The sequence below is a fragment of the Narcine bancroftii genome, chromosome 1 (genome assembly GCF_036971445.1).
Source record: "Narcine bancroftii isolate sNarBan1 chromosome 1, sNarBan1.hap1, whole genome shotgun sequence".
Lineage (NCBI taxonomy): Eukaryota > Metazoa > Chordata > Chondrichthyes > Torpediniformes > Narcinidae > Narcine > Narcine bancroftii.
Genome location: NC_091469.1, coordinates 105,443,896 through 105,456,813, shown reverse-complemented (window position 1 = coordinate 105,456,813; position 12,918 = coordinate 105,443,896). Strand labels below are relative to the sequence as shown.

General features: G+C 41.8%; 1 protein-coding gene across 9 annotated transcripts in view; it reads right to left on the bottom strand.

Moving 5' to 3' along the window:
* LOC138762150 (tenascin-like) overlaps positions 1-12,918 on the bottom strand; it is a 189,820-nt gene that overhangs the window by 159,506 nt on the left and 17,396 nt on the right. For 8 of the 9 annotated variants that reach the window (XM_069935624.1, XM_069935656.1, XM_069935646.1 and 5 more), the window contains exon 2: positions 1,588-1,698. The exons of the other annotated variant lie outside the window; for it this stretch is intronic. The gene's annotated coding sequence lies outside the window, so the exon portion shown is untranslated. The remainder of the gene's footprint in view (positions 1-1,587; positions 1,699-12,918) is intronic. 9 annotated transcript variants of the gene reach the window in all.

Here is a 12,918-nt window from a genome sequence, read left to right as displayed (position 1 = left end):
GACCGTGGTGACCTGCAAATTGGGGGAGCAACACCTTATCTTCCATCTGGGCACTCTTCAACCAGACAGCATTAACATTGACCTCCAGTTTTCCATTAAAGCCTTCATCTCATCTTTCTCTTTCCCTATCCTTCTGCCTCTCCTCCTCCAACTCCTGATCCCCTTCCCTTCCCTTTCCTATCAGAGTATTACCCTCTGTCATCTTCTCCCATCACTTCTCCCCTTTTTTCTCTATTACCCTTCCACCTGTATTCACCTATGACCTCTTAGCTGCATCACTAGTCTCCACGTAATATAAGCAGCATGCTTGTCTGCTATGTCGGAGGGAGTAATAAGTGTGATGGTGGCAGTGCCCAGAGGAGGTTCATTTATCCTAATATCCCCAACTAGACACCGACCCTGATTCTCTGCCTCCTTTTGCATAGACATGATCAATTCTACCTAGTCCCTTATCATAGGCAATTAACACCTTTTGTTGGTCTGGATTCCTCCCCCATTGTTTGAATTCTGAGACTTTCTGATATTTCCTGCTTCTGCCTTTTCTGATTTTTCCTTGAAGAAGGGCTCAGGTCCGAAACGTCGGCAACATGTCTCCTATAGACACTGAAAAAAGATTGGCTGAGTTCCTCCAGCATTTCAGTGTGTTTACTACAATCATAGTGTGTGTGATAGTACAGGATCACCAATGTATATATTCATATATATTTACATATAGTAATAGTGATTGGCTGAGAGCTGTAGCCACGCCTACTGGCAGGTCATAAAGGGCTGCTACTAACCAGACCCAGGTCAGTCTGGACTGGTCGACCTCGATGTACTACGCTCCAGTCTTTTGTTAATAAAAGCCTTGATGTGAGTCAAATCTTTGTGTCATTCGACACGCTGCACAGTGTCTGCAGCCTATTGTGTTTCATTGACTTTTTCATTTGCCTCCACTTTAGCAAATTCACATTAAAACCTTGCAAGAATTTCCCATCTTGTGGAGGAGAGATGCTCTTTCTCTCGCACCGACTCATCCTTAGATTACCAACTTCGCGCAAGGAAAGAATAACCTGAAGTGATGGATGTTTGGCTTGGCAATGCTCTGAAATGTTCCACCTATCAAGTTGTGCCTCTGGGAGATAGCGAGCATTTGTACACAAGCTGTGTGATTGGTGAGCTCAAACGCAATTCCAATTCCAATCGACTGATCCTCACATCTATGACGACAAAGTTTTCTAAAGCATCAATTTCTAATCTGAAGCCAAAATTTAAAACTAATCATCAGTGTTAAAGAGCATGCTTATTACTTATCAAAATTTCTTTCCACAAGTGAAATAGCTCTTGAGTTAATTTTATTGATCCCTATTTCCCTTTTTTTGGTCAATGAGTGAGTTTCGTATCCAGGAGGCAGAGCACCCTTGGGTAATTTCTCATGGTGCTCTGTCACAATGGCCGTACTGCTCGGTAACAGGCGAGGAGTCACTGATTGGACTTCATCTTGTCCCACCCTTTGACACAATGAGCTGAAGCTTTCAATCTCTGCTCCGATATGCCATCTGCTAACTATTTATTGCAAAAAGAAATGAGTGAAGCCAGGTGTTTTACCTCTTAAGGTTCCACAGCACCTTTTCCGCCCGAACAGTGTGAGTCACAAGGCACAGGGCTCAGTGCAAAGAGTAGTTCAACACAGAACCGATGGGATTGGAAATGGCCAACCTGAAAACCAAACAGGGGAGTTTAATGATCACACAGCTCTCCAGGACCTGGAAACCATCAGTGTTTGGGAAAGGTAATTGCCACAGCAGCGAACCAAGCCTCAAGAAAGGCCATGCAGGCCGGAGAAGTGAGTCCACGAGAAACCAGAGGTATTCGAAGATAATGAAAAGTATCTGGATAGTTCCTTTCCTGAACAGATTCATTACTGCGTGGAGGTCTGCTGATGACATCTTTGCTTTGGAAACCAGGAAAAAAGACATTTAGCAGAATTTTTAACCATGAAGACCTAAACACAGAAATTGCGATGTCCACGTTCTCTCACATGGCTTAAACACATTTTATTAGCAACAATAATCAGTAGATTCTCTGCAGAATGTTTATTCTGTTTTAAATTGCCTCATTTATTTTAATATGGCTTATGGGTCAAGCATCAACCAAGAAGACTGCATGGGAATTTCTTCCCAGAACTCCACCAATGACAATCTGTGCCTGGTTGCCAAGAGGTGAATGGGACACCCAAAAGTGCTGAAGAAACTCAGCAAGTCTTGCAACATCAATAGAAAACCAAAATTTCAGGCCTGGCAAAAGGCTTAGGCCCGAAATGTTGGTTGCCCTTTTACCTTATATGGATGTCGTGGGACTTGCTGAGATTCTTCAGCACTTTTGTGTACTGCAATCGACCCCAGTGCCTGCAGATTTTATTGTTTAACTCAACAGGAGATGAATAGAAGTAGATTAATGATAACTTAGTTGGCAAACTATTAATAACATTATTAATAAGTTAGAGGGATTATTTATTCATCATGATTTGACAAATATTTGGCATAATTTGATTTTACTAAGAACTCAATGAAGGCTTTCATTTGGAAAGTTCAAAGCCTCCTTTTTTTCAGATGACTGATCAGTAGGTGTGTGAAAAAATCCTGAATATCACTCGATCTCTAACTCTTTTAATGGGCTCTACAGCCTGGATGGTTCCCCTTGGCTGAAGAATGTAGGACCAAGAAGGCATAAAAAGGAGGCCATTCAGGACTGGGATAATGGGAAGTTTCTTCACTACAGTATTTACAAATGTGTTCTTCACGTGGAGGTCAATAGATTTCCATATGTTCAGGAATCAAGGGATTTGGGGAAGGTATTGGGAAATGGCACTGAGATACCAAGTCAGACATGATTCTGATCAATGGCAGAGCAGATCAGAAGGGCAATATGATGTATTCCTGCTCCAATTTCTTATGCTCTTATTTTCTCCCCAAACAACATGACTGTGGTACTGTTAGAGTAGCACTTGGTGCAATGCTATTTCAGTACCAGGGACCTAGGTTCGAATCCAACTGTGTCTGTGAGGAGTTTATATGTTCTCCCTGTATCTGCATGGGTTTCTTTTGGTTGCTCCAGTTTCCTTCAAAAATAGTAGGTTAGTAGGTTAATTGGTCATATGGGTGTAAGTGGAGCAGAAGGGGTCTATGTTTAATTTTAAAACATAATTAAATTAGAGGAGGAGTTGACATTGGCTCCTGAACACACTGAACAATTTTTAGATTTAATTTTTTAAATTTTATGTTTCATTAGTTGTTTAGGCCTTCTAATAATTTGTTAGAAAGCTAATGACAGGATTGTTGTTTAGTATGCAAACCCAGTCCTGGAGCTTGCCCATCAGAGGGGCAAGTCTAGACATCGTTCTCTTCATGCAGATGCAAATCATCTTGAAGATTTCCAAATTGGAGCTTTCACCAGGCAAGGCTCCAACTCAGGATCAAGCTGCTGCCAAGCAACATATTGAAAGAGCTATGCAAAAACTGACATACTCAGCCTGAACAGGATAAAGCCAAAATTTTAATTTTTAATTTGGAGATGCAGCACAGTAACAAACCCTTCTGGCCCATGAGCCTCACCACCCAAATACACCAAATTGACCTACTCACCCTGTACCTCTTTGTAACATGAGAGGAAACCAGGCACCCGGAGGAAACCCACGTGGACACGGGGAGAACGTACAAATTTGTTACAGACAACGACGGATTTGAACCCTGGTCACTGGCATTGTTCATAGCATTGCACTAACTGCTGCACTAACCATGTCGCCATTTTGATCTGAAAATGCAGGCAATACCAAGCAATAGTCAGCGAGCTCTTTATTACTTCTGTGTTTGGAGACTTTTGACGTTTGTGTTAGCAAAGTCAAAGTATTTATAAAGCAGTTTCAAGATAATCCAATATTCCAAGATACTACTCTTAAGAATCAGGAAGTAAAAATTAATCCTAAGCCACACAAGGAAAGAAAATATCATAGAATCATATGGCACAGAAAATGGACCTTTTGCCCATTATATCCATGCTAACCATAAACTCCCATCTCCATTCAGGACATTTACCAGGTCTTGGGTCATAGACTTGGCAATTCAAGTACTCATCTAAATGTTCCTTAAATGTAGCATCTTCTCAGGCAGCATGTTCCAGATGTGGATGAAAAATTCTTCTTCTGATTGCCTCTATGCTTCATAATGCTCATTTTAATTTTATTGCTTTGGTCTTGGACACCAGTGCCATGGGGAAAAGTTCCTCAGTATGTACTCCATGCCCCTCAGCTCCTCTGCTCAAAGGGAAAAAACCCAGACATTCCATCTCAGGCAATATTCTGGCCAATTTTCTCTGAACCATCTCCAATGCAATCCTTCCTATAATGTAGTAAGCAGAACTGCACATTGTACTCCAACTGTGACAGCATCAGAATGTCCTACTGCATCCTGTGCTCCCGTTTTGGCCTCTTCTACATCGGAGAAACTGGAGGAAGACTGGGAGATCGCTTCATTGAGCACTATTGCTCTGTCCTCTGCAATAGCAAAGACCTCCCAGTGGCCAACCACTTTAATTCCACACTTCATTCCCACACTGACATATCTGTCCATGGTCTCATGCACTTCTAAACAGAGGCCACTCGCAAAATGGAGCAACAACTTCGTATTTTCCATTGGACACTTGCCAACCAGATGGCATTAACATCGACTTCTCCACATCTGCTGAAATTGCATATCCTTTGAAGAGGGACTGTGTGTGCCTTTATCGAGTTCTGTGAATAAAACACTATGAACATAATTTGCCAAAAATGCTATATTGTTTCAGAACCTTTAAAATGTAAAATGAATTAAGCTGGTGGTTTAAAATCCATTTTATTTCACTGAAGTTATGGGCACAGTGCATTTTGGGTAAATGGGGAAGCAGAACCCCAATCCCTAGAGGGGTTCAGTGGACTTTGAGGTGACTACCTGTAACACTGAACTTAGAGAATCTTCAAGTTCAAATTTTTTCATCATATGATTGTACAAGTACAACCCGACGAAACAGCGTACTCCACTCCTGGGTGCAACAAACTGCAAACGCACATCCAGACATAAATGATACATATGCACAATACATATTAAACTATTACATTAAATAAATATTATTGTTCGATAAATAGTTGATTCATGGAAGGTTTGTATGAGCAGTTTGTCAGTCATTCAGCAGCCTCACTGCTCATAGGTAGAAGCTATTTCTCAGCTGGGTGGGTGCTGGCTCTTATACTCCTGTATCTCTTTCCTGATGGGAGTAGCTGAAAGATGAATCCTCAATAATTTTGCAAGCCCTCTTTAGACACTGATCCCAGTAAATCCCATTGATAAGGGGAGGGAGAACGCAGTGGTCTCCTCTGCCACACTTATGGTCCTATGAATTGATCTCCAATCCATTTCTCTGCAGCAGCCGTAGTCTGATGCAGTCAGCCAGGACCTCAATAGAGCTCCAGTAGACAGCTGGCAGTATGGTGGCCGGTAGCTTTGCCCACCTCAGTCTTCTCAGGAAGTGGTTGGTGTTGCCCCTTCCTGACAAGTGAAGAGATGCTTTGTGTCCAGGACAGGTCATTTTTTAAGAGGACTCTGAAGAACTTGGCGCTGTCTACTCTCGTCACTATCAAGCTATTAATACTTCGTGATGGTCATTCCTGGTCTTCTTGAAGTCCACGATCAGCTCCTTCATCTGGTCCATGTTAGGTTGTTATTCTCATGAGATTTTCCACCTCTTCTCTGTATTGTGACTCATTGTTGTTGCTGATGAGGCCGACTACTGTCATCTGTAAATTTGATGACTCTGATTGGAGATGGAGCTGGCATTCTTCGATGTAGACTTGATTCGCCCCGATTACTGGCATAACTCAATCCCTTCTGATGATTCAGTAACATCCCTCCTGCCCCTCTTTGAGATGCTGTACAGAAAAACAGACTAACTCTCACCATTTTGCTGCAATGGCTCTCTGCCCCACCGTGACTATAAAATTCCAATTCAAACAGCATTATAGTTAGCGTAACAGTTAAGCCAGTGCTATTACAGCATTTATTAGCTGGGTTCAAATCAACCACTGTATATAAGGAGGTGTATGTTTTCCCCATATCTGTGTGCGTTTCTTCCAGATGCTCTGGTTTCCTCGTATGTCCAAAGGTGCACAGAGTGAGTCGTTTAATTGATCATATGGGTATATTTTGGCAATATAGGCTCAGGGGCCAAAAGGACCCGTAATAGTTAAAATATGTTACGGAGTCCAGAGGACTCCAAACACCAGCAGCAATAGATATGCACCACAACACAGGGTCACTTAAACAAAAGTAGTTTTTAATTATATTTGAACAGGAAAATAGAATTGAACTTTAACTTATTACTTAACCTACTTAACTACTTAATCCCCCACTCCAATACTATGCGCAGGTGTGTGCAATGTATTTTTAAGATTAGAAAAGTTCTTTGGATCACAGTTCAATTTCACTGGTTGCGGGCAATTCTTGTACTGTGCACAGAAGTTAGCATTACCAAACTTCACCAGTCTTTGGTGCTTAACAGGTAAATGGTTACCACTCAGGAGGGTTCTTGCTGGTTTATAGAGAGAGATTCCTTTTCCAGGACATCCCCAACTGATTCCTTCTCAATCAGTCTTGCTGACTAAACTTGCCCCCTTCCGGGTTCTCCAGATGATCCTCTTTCTTTCAGGCCACTTTTCAGACCACCAGTCTTCACCTTTGACCAGGCAGCCTTCCAAAGTTTTCCAGCCTGTCTCTCTGGAACTACTTTCTATGACTCTTTCTCTCAATCCCTCCCTCTCTGAGAGCAAAGCTGTTCTGTCTTTGCCTGTAAAAATCACATTCTCACCCAGGCAAGCTGCTGTATGTCGATACTTGGTTGCTCCTCTGCAAAAAGCACTCTGCAAAAGTCCTGCAAAAATTATGTGTTTTAAAATGTTTGTGTGCAAGCTGCTCTAACAATTCCTCCCAAACCACCTCTAAGTACTCTGTCACAAATAGACCAGTGGGGTTCTAGAACATTGTTGATGTCAATGTGCATCTGTAAAATGCTGGAGCAGTGGTAACAGCAGTCCTACCACTGGTGTGGACCTAGGAGATTGAGGAGCGGAGACATAGGTCCTTCACAGAGTCCTACTGCCCCCTGGTTACATCGACAGCCCCTTTGTATGGGCTTTAAATGGCCTATTGAAGGGAATGGCAGTTTTATCAACACTTGTGAAACCCACAGGGTTCCGTGCCCAAGATCGCGGTGCCCATGCTCGGTAGCCAAGATCATGAAGGATATGGACTCCAGGGGAGCAGCTGACCAGTGCAGGACCAGAGTGGGAGAACACCCACTTCCTCCGTCAACCTTCTCCAAGGCTGCAATACAATCCTGCAATGTGGGGCCTCACAATAGGCCATGGGCTGCTGGAGACCAGCTCGTGGGAACCGATCTGGGATCCAATGGTGGGTAGGGATCCCAGAGGGCCTCAGGCGCTGACAGCTTCCTGATCAAATCGGTGATTGGAAACCGAGAGTTCAGAGTCACCAGTGAAATGGACAGGATACTGTTTAGCCACAGAGGTCATAGGAGTGGAGGAGGCTAATCCACGGACACTCGGTGTCTGTGAAAGGTCTCTCTATTGCTTCTTTTTCTCTTTTCATTGGGGGTGCTGGGTTAGTCATGCCCCTTGGTGTGCCTTTGTGTGTCTTTACAGCAAGCAAAAGTTGACAAAATTGTACATTTACATGACAATACAGCAATCTTGACATTAAAATTTGCTGTATTTCTTTTCTCTTGGTAAGAATCTTTAAAGAGATAGATAGAATCAAATTTATTGTCATAAACATGTCATGAAATTTGTTGTTTTGCAGCAGTATTACAGGTGCAAATATTGCTATAAATAACCTTTTCAAAAAAATAATAAATTAATGCAAAGGAAGAGGAAGTGAGGTAGTGTCTGTGGTTCATTGTCCATTCAGAAATCTGATGGTGGAGGGGAAGAACCTGCTTTTGTATCAATGGGTGTTCATCTTCAGGGTCCTGTACCTCTTTCTGATGGCAGCAGTGAGAAGAGGGCATGGCCTAGGTGGTGAGGATAGAGGCTGCTTTCTTGAGACACTGTCTCTTGTAGATGTCCTTAATGGAGTGAAAGCTGATGTCCATGGCTGAGTTCAAAGCTCATTGTAGCCATTTCCTGTCCTGTGTATTGGTACAATGATGCAACCAGTCAGAATGTCCTCCACGGTACACCTGCAGAAATTTGCACGAGTTTTTGGTGACATACCAAATCTCCACAAAATCCTCATGAAATATAGCCACTCGTGTGCCTATATTGACAATAACCACACCAGCAGTGCGAGTATAAAACAGCTTTAATAAACTAATATGTACACTAAGAGGTCTTGTCTCTCTGGAAGGCAAACCTGGAAAGCTAGACTGTAGCTCTGGACTGCTTTATATACAAGGTCACCAGGATGCCCCCTGGTGACCTAGTGGTGTAATTACATATCACCACAGTACCATCAATGTGGAAGCCCCAGGGCAGATCTTCAGAGAAGTTGACACCCAGGAATTTCATATTCTTTACCCTCTCCACTGCTGACCCCTCGATGAGGACTGGTTTCTGTCCTTCTGATTTCCCCTTCCACAATCAGTCCCTTCGTTTTGCTAATGTTGAGTGCAAAGTTGTAACACCACTCAACCAGCCAATCTATCTCTCTCCTGAAGGTTTTCTCATTGCTGTCTGTGATTCTGCCTGATGACCGCGGTGTCAATGACAAATTTGTTGTTGGGACTTGAATTGTGCCTCATCTCACAGTCATGGCTGTAGAGCAATTAGAGCAGTGGGCTAAGCAAGTATTGCCTGTCTTGATTGTCAGCGAGAAGGAGACAGGATTGTCAAGTTAACAATCTTCACAGATGAGTTTCAGGCAAGTAGTTTTTTCAAGTGGATAAAATATTCTTTTTTTTAAATTATACCAATTTATGACTCAATTATACATTTCGCCAACATCACTTTTCTGTAAATTGAACACTTTCGAAGAAAGGTTGACACTGGTGGAAATCCCCCACCCTACATTTCTAAGGAACTATCTAAACCAACAGATAAAAGTTCAATAAGTAACGCCCAGATCCGAGTTAAAACTTGTTAGTGAATTATAAACAGTGTTAGTGTTATAACAGTGTTATAAACTACGTGTTAGTGAGGACCTTTCAAGTATCACGTGTTGTACATCTCAGTGATGTGATGAATAATAATTGCAGTGCGTAAAATGTTACAATCCTGTAAAACAGATGTCTATTGATTCATTCTTAACAACTAATATCAGCCAAAGAAACCTTCAGCAAAGTGTCAGAGTGAATATTAACCGATAAACAAAAAGATACACTTCAGAAGATAGAGCTTATGGTCTGTTATCTCTTAATTGATGGAAAAATGATATGTCGTTTATAATCTTTAATTATTAAAGATCGCCTTTCACTAAAGGTAAATTTCATGACAGGAAATCAGCCTGACCTTATCACTGTTTTTCACAGAATGGTGCCATTAAATGTAAATATCAGTTTAACTTATTTTTTTAGAGATACATCACGGCAACAAATCCTTCCAGCCCATGAGCCACCACTGCCCAAATACACCCATGTAACCAATGAACCTGCCATCCCTGTACATCTTTGGAATGTGGGTGGAAACTGGAGCACCTGTAAGAAGCCCAAATGGTGCAAGCTCCTTACAGACAGGAGTGGATTCGAACCTGGTTTGCTGGCACTGCAATAGTGTTGCACTATCCGCTACGCTAACCTTGGTGATGTTTACCTCTTCCTTATTACATAGTGAAACTCCATAAGTTCTGAAGCATCTGAAATAAGATAGAATTGAGTTTGAAAACATGATTGCCAGAGTGGGTTTTGTCTGCTAAAGCAAGTAAAGGCCATCTATTCATTATATGTATTATCTCTTTCAGCACTGGGGTAATTTAATGTAAACAATTGGAGTTAGTGTATGTTAAGTACATGTGTGGCTGCAGAAGGCATGAATATCTATGCCTATGTGCATATATATACACAGATTGAATGTGGCAAAATTGTTTCCCATGGTAGGAGAGCCCAGGACAAGAGGGCACAACTTCAGGATTGAAGGGCGCCTATTTAAAACAGAGGTGTGGAGGAATTTCTTTTGCCAGAGTGGTGAACCTCTGGAATTTGCTGCCATGAGTGGCTGTGGAGATCAAGCGTAGGTGTATTTAAGGCAGAGATTGATAGGTATCTGAATAGTTAGTAAATCAAAGGTTATGAGGAGAAGACAAGGGAGTGAGGCTGAGTGGGAGAATGGATCAGCTCAAGAGAGAATGACAGAGCAGACTCAATGGGCTGAATAGACTACTTCTACTCCAATTCTTATGTATACAACAATATTATGAATTGCTACAGTGACAACTGGTCCTTCCACAGGGTTGAACATTTGAGTTGGTTGTTGCAATTTTTAATTGAAGAAGTAAAAGGTTGTTCGTAATGAACATACTGATGGATATATGTTAGTTTAGCACCGTATACCCAGGGTTTGAGGGAAATACCTTCATCATTCCATGTGGTTTTTTTACACAATGAGAGGTTAATTAATTGGTAAAGAGTATCATCTTAGTTTCCTGACCTGACATTTACCTTTGTGAGCTTGAACTCAACAATGAGTTAAGTGCATAATCTAGATCGAATGTTCTGGTCCAGAACTAAGTGGATACTGTTACACTATAAGTGCCATATTTTGGTTGATATATCAAGTTGCCTGCTCAGTGAAACAATGTAAAAGTCCTTCTCAGGTTGTTCGGAGAACAGAAGAGACCTCCTATTTGACTGCTTCATATTCATTCAGATTTCAGATTTATTGTCAGAGTACATACATGACATCACATACAACCCTGAGATTATTTTTTTTTTCTGTGTGTGTGGCAGAATTACCACTAATTAAAAACTGTACACAGGTAAACATGTAAACAAATAAAGAACTGTAAGCGTAGCGAATGTAATACAGAAAGAATAAAAAAGAAACTCAATATAGTACTCAAGTAAGAGCCCTTAAATGAGTCCCTGATTGAGTTTGCCATTGTGGAGTCTGATGGTGGAGGGGGTAGTAGCTGTTCCTGAACCTGGTGGTACGAGTCTTGACCATTCTCCCTAAAATGATTGAGCGAATCAACTAAACAAGGAACAGCTGGTGAGAGAAATGACTCATGCAAAGATCACACTACAGAAATATTAATTAAGTATGAAACATCCTGAAATGGTCTGAATATTTTAGCAGCGCCATGCAGGTAGAAATCTTTATTTTATTAAAAAAATAAGGAGGGTGATATTTATTTTCTGGAATAAAATAAATGGAATTAAGTGGTCGCATAGGGTTATGAGATGAGAATTATTGTGATGTTATTTCAATCTTAAAACTAAACCATAGAATCAAATTATTATTTCTATAATGAAACTTATCAGATGGCACAAAACAAACTTTATCACTACATCTTGGTACACGCAACAATAAACTTGTTCTTGAACACTGTTTATAATTCACTAAATGTAAAACAATATGAATCTCTGCTTCAGTTACAGACTTAATAGCTTCCTGTTCTGTCTGACAAAGCTTTCACCAGTTTCTCTGAAGCTAGCTTTAATTTATGTTATTTCTTGCCAATTACCCTCTTTCATCTGGTGCTAAAAACTCACACAGTTGTAGTTGCCAATTATAACGCTGTTTTGAAGCAAAAATCTGCTCAAAAGTATTTCTCTACGGCAATGTGAAGCTTCACCAGTCACCTTCAAATCTATTCCCCTTCCACAATGTAAAGTTCATATTTTGATTTAATAATATCTCCAAATCTGTCCACAATCAACTAAATTGGAACAGTGTTTTAATGTAAGTATTTGCAACAGAGGCTCAAGCCATCCATCTGAGCAGATGATCTATGCTGGAGTTTAAGATTCAACATATGTAATACAAGGCTAATATTACCCAAAATTGCCTTTAGTCTGCAGACAAAGAATGCCTGACTCCCCTTACAGTCAGAGAAAAAGAAGAAAAAGGGAGTCTGCAACCACACAGACTTCAGTTCAAACTCTTGTCAACCCAAGCTCCAGATCCAGACCTCCGGTATGATCAAGAAGCCTTCAGCGCCCTCAACACCCTCTCGCATCCCGGTTCCGATACTTGGTATGCCTTCAGTCTTGAGCCAGTCTCCAGCAGTCTGCAGCCTGAATAGGTTCCTCCCCTCAAGTCACCAATAGCAATGTTGACTGTGCGTTCCTCACAGGTCCGCCACTGATCTCACTGTCCTGTAAGGTCATCTCATCTACATCTCCTTCTCAAATAGAGGGTAGTCTTCCTGTTTTCAGGTCCCCTGCACCGGTTCTCTGCTTCCCCAGAACCTGTAACCTGCACTGGTTCTCTGCTTCCCCAGAACCTGTAACCCCTCGAGGTGCCGCCATCTTGGGCCCAGTCCCTATGGTCACAGGATTTTGAAGCCTGCACAGATCCATCAGTAGTTGGACTGGGCATTAAAACCCTGCAGACCAGCACTATGTCTCCCCTTTCAAATGAGTCTTCTCCCACCCCTCTTCAACGACACATGTTGGGCCAGAACTGGCTGGGAAACATTAGCGGTTCTCGGCCAGATTGCTAGCATTTAACCCCTCATTAAATGGAGATTCCTGCACTATTGGCAAAAAACAAACTTGCTGCCTGAGCTCTGCCAGAATATTCAGCTGTGTTCCAGCAACTGATTCCCCTATGAAATGCAGTGATGGAACACGACCCAACTGCAGCTCCCCAGTGGTTGTAGTGAGGACCGTGCTCACTAAACCTGCTGCAGGAACCTCATTCATTGTTCATGGAATTTGGAGACGGCAAGAGAGAGAATA